This window comes from Oryx dammah, unplaced genomic scaffold, assembly GCF_014754425.2.
Source record: "Oryx dammah isolate SB20612 unplaced genomic scaffold, SCBI_Odam_1.1 HiC_scaffold_14, whole genome shotgun sequence".
Taxonomy (NCBI): domain Eukaryota; kingdom Metazoa; phylum Chordata; class Mammalia; order Artiodactyla; family Bovidae; genus Oryx; species Oryx dammah.
The window spans coordinates 3,299,920-3,313,455 of record NW_024070198.1 but is presented as its reverse complement, the minus strand read 5'-3'; positions in this window follow the sequence as shown (position 1 = coordinate 3,313,455).

Genomic DNA, 13,536 nt, shown 5'->3' with positions numbered 1-13,536 from the left:
TGTTCAGCTTTAAACCAACTTTTTCACTCTCCTCTTTCACTTTCATCAAGAGGCTCTTTAGCTCCTCTTCACTTTCTGCCATAAGGGTGGTGTCATCTGCATATCTGAGGTTCTTGATATTTCTCCTGGAATCTTGATTCCAGCCTGTGCTTCTTCCAGCCCAGCGTTTCTCATGATATACTCTGCATAGAAGTTAAATAAGCAGGGTACAATATACAGCCTTGATTTACTCTTTTTCCTATTTGGAACCAGTCTGTTGTTCCATTTCCAGTTCTAACTTTTGCTTCCTGACCTGCGTATAGATTTCTCAAGAGGCAGGTCAGGCAGTCTGGTATTCCCATCTCTTTCAGAATTTTCCACAGTTTACTGTGATCCATTTCCTTAAACCTCATTAAAAAACTAGCTTCAAACTTGTTTTCCGTGTCTTCTTCACCTCTCTAAGTCCTCATAGCATTTCTATGAGTGTTAAGTCCTTGCTCTGGATTAGACTTTGGCTTCAGGTAATATTGTTCAGTTCAGTTCAATTCAGTTCAGTCGCTCAGTCGTGTCCGACTCTTTGCGACCCCATGAATCGCAGCACACCAGGCCTCCCTGTCCATCACCATCTCCCGGAGTTCACTCAGACTCACGTCCATCGAGCCCGTGATGCCATCCAGCCATCTCATCCTTGGTCGTCCCCTTCTCCTTCTGCCCCCAACCCCTCCCAGCATCAGAGTCTTTTCCAATGAGTCAACTTTTCGCATGAGGTGGCCAAAGTACTGGCGCTTCAGCTTTAGCATCATTCTTTCCAAAGAAATCCCAGGGTTGATTTCCTTCAGAATGGGTTGGTTGGATCTCCTTGCAGTCCAAGGGACTCTCAAGAGTCTTCTCCAACACCACAGTTCAAAAGCATCGATTCTTAGAAATGGGAATACCAGTCCACCTAACCTGCCTCTTGAGAAATCTGTATGCAGGTCAGGAAGCAACAGTTAGAAATGGACATGGAACAGCAGACTGGGTCCAAATAGGAAAAGGAGTACATCAAGGCTGTATGGTGTCACCCTGCCTATTTAACTTCTATGCAGAGTACATCATGAGAAACGCTGGACTGGAAGAAACACAAGCTGGAATCAAGGTTGCTGGGAGAAATATCAATAACCTCAGATATGCAGATGACACCACCCTTATAGCAGAAAGTGAAGAAGAGCTAAAAAGCCTCTTGATGAACTTGAAAGAGGAGAGTGAAAAAGTTGGCTTAAAGCTCAACATTCAGAAAACGAAGATCATGGCATCTAGTCCCATCACTTCATGGGAAGTAGATGGGGAAACATTGGAAACAGTGTCAGACTTTATTTTGGGGGGCTCCAAAATCACTGCAAATGGTGACTGCAGCCATGAAATTAAAAGACGCTTACTCCTTGGAAAAAAAGTTATGACCAACCTAGATAGTATATTCAAAAGCAGAGACATAACTTTGCCGACTAAGGTCCATCTAGTCAAGGCTATGTGTGGATAGCTTGATCTTCTATCCAGACCACTAAAATGAGAAAGTGTGAGAAGAACATCAGCCATAAAGCTGTTTTGCTTTCTGATCATTCGTGTGTTCACAGGAGTAACACTTTTAATGTTTTTCAAGAACTTTTTCTTTGTGTTAACAGTTCATCTAAGTGTTACAGGAGGACTAGCTTTCGGTCTATCTAAGTTTTGACATGTCTTACAAGCTTAATCATTTTTAGCTTTGATTTAAAGTGAGAGAGGCTTCCCAGGTGGTGCTAGTGGTAAAAAAAAAAAAAAAATCCACCTGCCAATGCAGGAGACATAAGAGACATGGGTTTGGGTTGAGAAGATTCCCTGGAGGAGAGCATGAATGCTCCAGTATTCTTTCCTGGAGAATCCCATGGACAGAGGAGCTTAGCAGGCTAGAGTCCAAAATGTCCCAAAGAGTTGGACACAATTGAAGTGACTGAGCATGCACAAGAGAAATACTATTCTTCTTCAGTTGAACATTTAGAGGCCATTGTAGGCCTATTATATGGTCTAATTTCAACATAGTTTTGTCTCAGGAATAGGGAAGTCCAAAGAGAGAGGGAGAGACTGGGAGGCAGCAGATGGAGCAGTCAGAACACAAAAATATTTGTCAGTTAAGTCCACCATCTTATATAACACCTCAAAACAATTACAATGGCAACATCAAAGATCTCTGACCATAGATCATAAAAAATATAATAATAATGAAAAAGTTTGAAATATTTTGAGAATTACCAAAATGTGACACAGACACAAAGTGAGCAAATACTGTTGGAAAACTGTCACCAATAGACTTGCTGGACACAGTGTTACCACACACCTTCAATTTGCAAGAAGCACAATATCTGCAAAGTGCAATAAAGCAAAGAGCAATAAATGAGATAAGCCTGTACATCTGGCTTTCTACAGCTGTGCCAGCAGGTAAACATCCTTGTTTACAAAGCCCATCCATTAGATCAATCACTACAGTTGTTCTGTTCATCAGAATTCTAGTTTTTAGTCTCCCTGCTATTACTAGACTTTCCCTCTCATGATGGATCATGATGCTTCAAGAAAATGGAACTAACCATCATTTTGGAAACTTTACATTTCTTTATAGTTTCTTAGGGTATTAATTAATTAATCAATTCCTAAAAATCTTCTTTCTCAGTCACAAACCCAGTAAACTATATTGAAGCAGATTCTCAAAAACTAAAATGATGATTTTCATATACATGTAGAAAACACACATGGAATATTTATATCATTAACGAAAAGACAAATAGGTGGTAAAGACACTTCTAAGAACAATTAAGGAACTGGTACTTATGTGGATTTATAAAAATGTTAATAAGATTCCTAGACTAGTACAGAACCAGATAATGCCCTACAGAGTAATAAAACCATAACAGTTGGGACAAACTTTCCTACCAGAGAGATAGCTACAAGTTAAATTTAACTTCATAGTGTCCAGGACACAATTAGAAGAAAGCAAAGTGAAAGCAGATAAATTATTGAAGAGAATTGAATAATATTCAAGGAGGGCTATTAAAATGTACTCTGAGAATGAAAGAACATATTGCACTATTTTTTGTCTTATTTCCAAAATATGAACACTCTTTCTGAACATGACACATCAAATTAACATCTACTCCTAATCTATTCAGAAACAGAGCCAAATGTTATGAACTGTTACATTAAAATTAGTAAAGTTAAAGTTTACCATACCACACCTACCAATAGCTGAGAAAAGAAGAGAAGTGAAATGTAAAGAGAAAGGAAAGATATACCAACTGAATGCAGAGTTCCAAGGAATAGTGGAGAGAGATAAGAAAGCCTTCTTTGAGAAATGTCTATTTAGTTCTTTGGCCCATTTTTTGATTGGGTCATTTATTTTTCTGGAATTGAGCTGTAGGAGTTGCTTGTATATTTTTGAAATTAGTTGTTTGTCAGTTGCTTCATTTGCTATTATTTTCTCCCATTCTGAAGTCTGTCTTTTAACCTTGCTTATAGTTTCCTTTGTTGTGCAAAAGCCTTTAAGTTTAATTGGGTCCCATTTGTTTATTTTTACTTTTATTTCCAATATTCTGGGAGATGGGTCATAGAGGATCCTGCTGTGATGTATGTCGGTGAGTGTTTTGCCTATGTTCTCTTCTAGGAGTTTTATAGTTTCTGGTCTTACATTTAGATCTTTAATCCATTTTGAGTTTATTTTTGTGTATAGTGTTAGAAAGTGTTCTAGTTTCATTCTTTTACAAGTGGTTGACCAGTTTTCCCAGCACCACTTGTTAAAGAGATTGTCTTTTCTCTGTTGTATATTCTTGCATCCTTTTTCAAAGATAAGGTGTCCATAGATGCATGGATTTATTTCTAGGCTTTCTATTTTGTTCCACTGATCTATATTTCTGTCTTTGTGCCAGTACCGTACTGTCTTGATGACAGTGGCTTTGTAGTAGAGCCTGAAGTCAGGCAAGTTGATTCCTCCAGTTCCATTCTTCTTTCTCAAGATTGCTTTGGCTATTCGAGGTTTTTTGTATTTCCATACAAATTGTGAAATTATTTGTTCTAGCTCTGTGAAAAATACTGTTGGTAGCTTGATAGGGATTGCATTGAATCTATAAATTGCTTTGGGTAGTATACTCATTTTCATTATATTGATTCTTCCGATTCATGAACATGGTTTATTTCTCCATCTGCTAGTGTCCTCTTTGATTTCTTTCACCAGTGTTTTATAGTTTTCTATATATAGGTCTTTAGTTTCTTTAGGTAGATATATTCCTAAGTACTAAACAGACATTTCTCCAAAGAAGACATACAGATGGCTAACAAACACATGAAAAGATGCTCAATATCACTCTTTATCAGAGAAATGCAAATCAGAACCACAATGAGGTACCATTTCACGCCAGTCAGAATGGCTGTGATCCAAAAGTCTACAAGCAATAAATGCTGGAGAGGATGTGGAGAAAACGGAACCCTCTTACACTGTTGGTGAGAATGCAAACTAGTACAGCCACTATGGAGAACAATGTGGAGATTCCTTCAAAAACTGGAAATAGAACTGCCTTATCACCCAGCAATCCCACTGGTGGGCATACACACCAAGGAAGCCAGAATTGAAAGAGCCACATGTACCCCAATGTTCATCACAGCACTGTTTATAATAGCCAGGACATGGAAGCGACCTAGATGTCCATCAGCAGATGAATGGATAAGAAAGCAGTGGTACATATACACAATGGAATATTACTCAGCCATTAAAAAGAATACATTTGAATCAGTTCTAATGAGATGGATGAAACTGGAGCCTATTATACAGAGTGAAGTAAGCCAGAAAGAAAAACACCAATACAGTATACTAACAAATATATATGGAATTTAGAAAGATGGTAATGATAACCCTGTATGTGAGACAGCAAAAGAGACACAGATGTATAGAACAGTCTTTTGGACTCTGTGGGAGAGGGAGAGGGTGGGATGAGTTGGGAGAATGACGTGAAACATGTATAATATCATATATGAAATGAGTTGCCAGTCCAGGTTCAATGCATGATACTGGATGCTTGGGGCTGGTGCACTGGGACTACCCAGAGCGATGGTACGGGGAGGGAGGAGGGAGGGGGATTCAGAATGGGGAACACGTGTATACCTGTGGTTCATACATGTTGATGTATGGCAAAACCAATACAATATTGTAAAGTAATTCACCTCCAATTAAAATAAATTTATACATAGAACTTCACAAATATGGTCTTAATGACCTGGATAAGCCCAATGGTGCAGTCACTCACCTAGAGCCAGACATCCTGGAATGTCAACCCAAGTTGGCTTTAGGAAGCATTACTACCAACAAAGTTAGTGGATGTGATGGAATTCCAACTCACCTATTTCAAATCCTAAAGGATGATGATGTTAAAGTGTTGCACTTATTATTGCCAGCAAATATAAAAAACTCAGCAGTGGCCACAGGACTGGAAACGGACAATTTTTATTCTAATCCCAAAGAAGGGCAATGTCAACGAATGTTCAAACTGGACACAACTATACTCATTTCACATGCTAGCAAGGTAATGTTCAAAATCCTTCAAGCTAGGCGTCAACAATATGTGAACTGAGAATTTCCAGATGTTACAAGCTGAATTTAGAAAAAGTAGAGGAACCAGATATCCAATTATCAACTTCTGCTGGATCATAGAATAAGCAAGGGAATTCCAAAAGACATCTGCTTCATTGACTATGCTAAAGTCTTTACTGTGGAAAATTCTTAAAGAGATGAGAATAACAGACCACCTTACCTGGCACATGAGAAACCTGTATGCAGGTCAAGGAGCAACAGTTAGAACTGGACCTTGAACACAATGGTTCAAGATGGGAAAGGACTATGCCAAGGCTATATATTGTCACCCTGCTTACATCATGCGCAATGCCAGGTTGGATGAAGCACAAGTTGGAATCACCCTTGCCGGAGAAATATCAACAAACTCAGATATGGAAATGATATCACTCTAGTGACAGAAAGTGAAGAGGAACTAGAGAGCCTCTTGATGAGGGTGAAAGAGAAGAATGAAAAATTTGGCTTAAAACTCAAGCATTCAAAAACTAAGATCATGGCATCTGGTTCCATCACTTTATGGTAAATAGATAGGCAAAAGTTTTGGAAACAGTGACGTATTTCATTCTATTGGGCCCCAAAATCACTGTAGATAGTGATTGTAGCCACCAAATTAAAAATGCTTATTCCTTAGAAGAAAAGCTATGACAAAATTAGCATATTAAAAAGCAGAGATATTACTTTGCCAGCAAAGATCTGTATAATTGAAGCTATGGCTTTTCCAGTAGTCATGTATGGATGTGAGATTTGGACCATAAAGAATGCTGAGCGCTGAAGAATCGATGCTTTCAAACTGCAGTGCTAGATTAGACTCTTGAGGGTCCCTTGGACAGCAAGGAGATCAAACCAGTAAATCCTAAAGGAAATCAATCCTGAATATTTGTTGGAAGGACTGACACTGAAGCTGACACTCCAATACTTTGGCCACCTGATGCGAAAAGCTGACTCATTAGAAAAGATCCTGATGCTGAAGAAGACTGAGGAGAAGAGAAGGGGGTGACAGAGGATGTGATGGTTGTAAGACATCAGTGACTCAATGGACATGAGTTTGATCAAACTCAGGGAGATAGTGAAGGACAGGGAAGCCTGGCATGCTGCAGTTCACGGGGTGGAAAAAAGTGAGACGTGGCTTACTGGTTGAACAACAACAACCATACTACACAAGTCATGTCAGACACATTGCTTTCAAAAGGCCAAATGTAATGCAATCAAATATTTGGAATGTTAATACGGTCTACGATGCCATTTGCAATATGTATTATGTCTTCCTATGTAGTTAGATAAATTGTAAACATCTATGAATTTATCTACATCTTATAAAGAATCTGCACTAAAATAGCTATATCATATTTCAATTGAGTTCTATCACCAATCTTTCCTGAGGCTTTTAAGATGTCTGATGAAAATATTTATTTCATATTTAAGTATGTGTCAAGAAATACATTTTGAAACTTTAAAACATCAAGATATGAAACTCATGAAGCCTTTTATCCTCTAATTTTCTAACACAGTTATATTCCTACATCATATAATTAATACTCTGCACACTTTCCTTTTAAATGATTCCTGCTATATTCACTGAAAAACAACACATTATTCAAATTTTGTCAGTTCCAGGATCCTACTGAACAGGTTTAATGTGCTTAATCTGTACTGTTGTAGCTCAAAGGTTTTTTCAATACATATTTGAAAATACTGCCATCTTTAAATTAAAGATGGTCTTGATTTACTCTACTTAAAAATTAGATTGCAAATATCAATGGCATTTGCCTATCAATTCTTCTCTGGATTTTTCCTAAACAGTGAGACTCATGACTCGCCTTGTGGTCAAGGATGCTAGGCAACAAGCACCTGAAAAAAAGCACCCCTCTTGTCATTTCTTTCCTCTTTTGCCTCATAGAGGAAATGGTAAAGAAATCTTAAACTGGGAACTCCAGGTATTTGTATTTAAATGCTTTTTCCAAGTTAAGCTCCAGGTTTGGATTTCTAACTTTGTAGTAGAAATTCCATGTGTATTTGGATAAGACCAAATTCATCTTATCCAATATAAGATGTATCAACTTCTATCCATAGTATTTTGGTTTACTGAAACTGCAGTTTCTTTCAAGACAATTCCAGTTTCTTTTCCACAAGAACCAATCATCAGAGTTCAAATTCTTTTTTTAAAGACATGAGTAATTGTTGACATCATGCTATCTGTTATATTCTGGTCACTCAAAGACACTGTACTTTATTTTTCAGCTATTTTATTTTTTATACAAGTAGACTTCTTTTCTGTTCTGTTCTTTTCTCTGAGCAGCTTAAAATTTTTGTCATCTGACCCTAAGGTTTCAGATGTTTTCCTTTGGATAACTCAGAATGTGTACAATATTTTAAGTTAGATTACAGAGAGAGAAATTTTTGTTAAAACAAATACCTCTGTTATTCTTCAGTGACACAGAAGATAAAACTAGGAAACAGAAGGCTACCAATATATCCCAGGAAATAATAGATGGAAAGAGAAATGCATAATATGTTTTCACAATAAGAGAAGTGCCATTAAAAAAATAAATTTATCATTAACATAACTGTATTCTATCATATTTTGTTCTTGCTTGGACTATGTACATAGCTGTATCTTTATAGCATTGGACAGCCACTAATGAATACCTGCCACTTATATCCAATATATGTTTTCATTATTATTGGAACTTCTCTGACTCTATCATAAATTGATATTTATTAAAATGCATCCTTCAGAGTTTCTACACTTGTGAATCAGAGCCCTGCAGCTGACCTGAAGACACGACATATTTGTGTTTATATAGGTTTTACCTATCAAATATACAGCTCTAGTTTTAAAACACATGCTGAAGCTCTGTGGTTTTTGAGAAAACTGGAGGCCTAAAAGGCCTCCTAATAATACAATTGAATCAACTATCACAATTGAATTCAAAATTATAAAACATTACATAAAAGAACATGAGAAAAAGCTGATATCCAGGATCAGATCATCTTCCCTTATCAAGAAGAGCACAGTTGAAGAGTAGGGGGAACTTTCACCTTACCTTCTACCTCAGGATTCAACTCCATAATCAAAACCTCCTGCTTGAGTCACAACATGCTTCTCAAATTTGTTTGAATACTTGGTGGTAAAACTAATACACTAGCAGTATTCACTGTAAATAAATATTCACTATGTAGTAGAGATTTAGCTAAATCCAACTCCCCATTTCAGGCTACATGAGAACTTTTTTTAAGGGGAAGAATTCACACATTATGATTAGAAAGGTTTTCCCATCTTCTCTTCCTTCTTTACTTCCTGCTTTCTCACCTTCCACTCTCTCTTGATTTAATATGCATACTATCGTTTCCCTTTATATTTACTTTGGTATGTTTCCTTCAAATACTACCCCTAATAAACAGTAACTGTTTTTTAAACAATAGATAAACTTTTATCACTGCCACTGTCTTAACTAGACAGCTGAGTGGCGTCAGTTTCATTGTCTCAATTAAAACAGGAGTAATTGTGATATTTACATAGATATTATCATCATCATTTCTTAAACATCTACTATATATTTGAAGAGTATTCTAATGTCTTAAAATCATAGTCCAAAATTTATTTTAAGTTGGCTAATTTTTTCAAAAGCATGCACACCTTCAGTCAGTGCCTAAATAAAGAAATAAAATGGTTTAATAAGATTCCTCCAAACAAAGTGGAATTTTATACTGTAATTACATACAATTTTAAACACTAAATACAAATTAATATTAAATAATATTTCTGGATAGAGGTCACTGAATAATATTCCTTTTTCCAAAGTGCATTTTTACCTGCCTTTTCACTTTCAGAATTAATTCTACCTTAACAACTGAAGTAAGAATATTCAGAGCTTCCATACCATATACCTTAACTCTTAAATATTTAATGGCAAATGGTATTTTAATGTTTAATTTTTAAACCATATCTCCAATAACTTTGGATGCTTTTTTCATATGTTTCAAATAAGAGCAGCCATTAATTAAGTTCTATTTATGGTTCAGGTATTATAGATTATGCTTTGCAGATAACATAAAATTCTTACAATTCTATGTGTGTGTGCTGTCATGTCAGACTCTGCAACTCCATGGACTGTAGCCAGCCAGACTCCCCTTTTTATGGCATTCTCCAGGCAAGAATATTGGAGTGGGTTGCACTCCCTTCTCCAGGGCATCTTCCTGAGCCAGGGGTCAAATCCAGGTCTCCTGCATCGCAGGCGGGTTCTTTACCATCTGAATCACCAGAGAAGCCCGACAGTTCTATTAATTAGGTACTATCATTAGACTCACTACATAGATCAGGAAACTGAGGAATTAAGAGGTTAAATACTCACCCAACATTACATAAGAATAGGTCTCAGATTTAAACACAGGCAGTCAAGTTGCAGAGTTTATATTAGTAATTAAGCTTCTAAACATGCATACAGTAAAAAGTGATCATGGACTGCTAATGCAGCATAAGAGCATGACTTAGCTTAACTCTTCAAACGCAAGGCCAGTTTTAGAGTTGGGATAGAATACCTTCTGTGAGTTTACTTTTAAAAAATAAATGCATATTCATTTTTAATTGTAGGCAAAATTTTGATGAACAGACTTACAACTCTAAAAATATACTTCAGTGGGATTATCAAAAGTTAAGACGAAGCGGCATATGTTAGACCCTGAACTTCACAAAATACAGTGCCTCTGTCTTATCCAGCCAACAGAATGAGATAGAGATGAGCATACTGCGGAATAGAATGAAACAAGTGATAACTAGAGAGATACCAGGGTTGAGTAGAGAATGACCAAAAGGAAACGTTTACATTTTGTGTTTCATAAAATTCAAATGACCACGCTATCTGAGAAAATGTCCTTTAGGTTGCAATTCACTGTGGGCTTTCAGAAGACATAGGCTTAGAATGAGAATAAAGGAATATGCAAGAGATCTTTCAAATTATAGATCTATTCAAAAAAATTTAAACTGCAACTACCAAAGTTTCCCAAGGAAATATGATAGAGTATTGTTCAAAGGGCTATGATTGAACAACATAAAAAGGGCAAGAATTTCTGGATCAACTTAAGTCACCATTTCACTTAACATATCAGAACTCTAATGTTTCCCCAAATACTACTGAATAAGGTAGCATGTTATTTGAACCGAATTATTTGATTATTACACCTCATGAAATGGTATGTCATGTTTAAACTGATGGAGAAAGCAAAGAAGTAAGCTAAAAAGGTTTTACACATGCAGTTTTGTTTTCCTTCAAGATATACTGAGATATAAGTTATATACAGCACTGTATAAGTTTAAGGGTCATAACATAATAATTTGACTTGCAGTATGAAATGATTACCACCATAAGTTTAGTGAACATCTGTCATCTCATGCAAATATAGAATAAAAGAAGATTAGTTTTTCCCTTGGGCTGAGCACTCTGGATTTACCTTCTTAACAACTTTCTTATATAATAAACACAGTTAATTATATTAACACCAACAGAATTTTGTATTATATTTAAAGCACTAAATATGATGTCTGTGAAGCTGCTGCTCTTGTTAGATAAAGCTTGAGTTATTAAACGTTTCTTGTGACCATATTAATATCTAATTTTATTGGACCAAAAAAGCCATTAAAGGGAATTGATGTTATTTATTCATTTCTTTTTGTATGCCCATTTCAGACATGGCATAGGGACTTGCAGAAAATAGATACCTGATAAATATGCATTAATTGATAAGCAGTGAAAGGTTTAGAAATAGGCAACTTTGTAACTAAAGACTAAGAATACATAATCATTACTTTGTTTTTTAAAAAGTAATCTAAATGTAGTAAATCATTTATGCTAATAAGCTTTCAAACATTCTTCATAGTAACCCCTGGTGTTTTAATCAAGAAAGACAACATTAAGAAAGAAAAAAAAAAAAATCTAGGTATACTGACTCTAGTGTAAACTTTATCCCTGAAGATTTCTTCTGTCATTTAACCTAATTATACTCAGTAGTCTTATGATCATATTAAAATTTCCCCTACTGAAGAAAGGAAAGTAATCCACCTCTTCTTACTAATTTTCCAAAATAAAATAGAAATGAAAAATATATTAACCCAAGCTAAGCCATCACAAAGATATATGATCAGGTCCTACATGGTTTTCACTCAACAACACTCCAATCACAGCATACATTGATACATTATATCTAAGATTTTCATTTCATTTATGTATTTCTACATAAAAAGAATATTTGATATATTACTAAGGTTACTGTCCATAACTTTATTTTGACTCAAAATTCTTACAATTTCTGAATCTGCTAAAAACACCATCAACAGGTTTTTCAGTAAAGCCAAGCTGAAAACAAACGTTCTTTAAAGCAGCAAAGTGAAATCGTTCTTTTTTAATTCACACATTCATTCATTCATTTTAATTAAAATTTTCTCTGACAAAAGGCTTTTAGAAGGAATTTAAAGTCATAATACCAAGATCTAATTTCTAATGGGTTTCCCTGGTGGCTCAGACATTAAAAAATCTGCCTTCAATGCAGGAGATCCGAGTTCGGTTCTTAGGTTGGAAGGGTCCCCTGGAGAAGGGAATGGCTACACACTCCATTATTCTTGCCTGGAAAATTCCACGGACAGAGGAGTCTGGCACACTACAGTTCACAGGGTCACAAAGAATCAGATGTAACTGAGCATCTAATATTTACAATGACCTCTTTCAAGAGCTAGGGTTAAAGAAGTGATTTGTCTAACCAAGCAATAGATAAAAGTTTCCATTGCAGGATCTCAAGTATCCTGTGTGTGTGTGTGTGTGTGTGTGTGTGTGTGTGTGTTAGTCACTCAGTCGTGTCCAACTCTTTGCAACACCATGAACTGTAGCCTGCTAGGCTTATCTGTTCATGGAATTCTACAGGCAAGAATACTGGAGTGGATAGCCATTCCCTTCTCCAGTTTCTTAAATGGATCAATTTACCTTTACTTGGCTACAATAAATGAGTCACAAATAAAATAATTTGAGATGGAACAACAGGACACACTTTGTGAGGAGTTTTTGAATTTTCCATGTTAATCTAGTAGCATTGAGATATCCCATCTGTTGGATTATCAAAACATCCATTGGATTATTGAAAATCATGAGAGTTCCAGGAAAATATCTATTTCTGCTTTATTGACTATGCCAAAGTTTTTGACTCCCAGGCTCACCACAAACTTTGGAAAATGTTAAAGAGATGGGAATGCCAGACCACCTGACCTGCCTCTTGAGAAATCTGTATGCAGGTCAGGAAGCAATAGCTAGAACTGGACATGAAACAACAGACTGGTTCTAAATAGGGAAAGGAATATGTCTAGGCTGTATATTGTCACCCTGATTATTTAACTTATATACAGAGTACATCATGAGAAACACAGGAGGGGATGATGCACAAGTTGGAATAAAGATTGCTGGAAGAAATATCAATAACCTCAGATATGCAGATGACACCACCCTTATGGCAGAAAGCAAAGAAGAACTAAAGAGCCTCTTGATGAAAGTGAAAGAGGAGAGTGAAAAAGTTGGCTTAAAACTCAACATTCAGAAAACAAAGATCATGGCATCTGGTCCCATCACTTCATGGCAAATAGATGGGAAAACAGTGGAAACAGTGATGCATTTTATTTTGGGGGGCTCCAGAATCACTGCAGATGGTGAGTGCATCCATGACATTAAAAGACACTTACTTCTTGGAAGAAAAGTTATGATCAACATAGTGTATTAAAAAGCAGAGACATTACTTTGCCAGCAAAGGTCCATCTAGTCAAGGCTATGGTTTTTCCAGTAGTCATGTATGGATGTGAGAGTTGGACTCTAAAGAAAGCTGAGCACCAAAGAATTGATGATTTTGAACTGTGGTGTTGGAGAAGACTCTTGAGAGTCCCTTGGAGTTCAAGGAGATCCAAC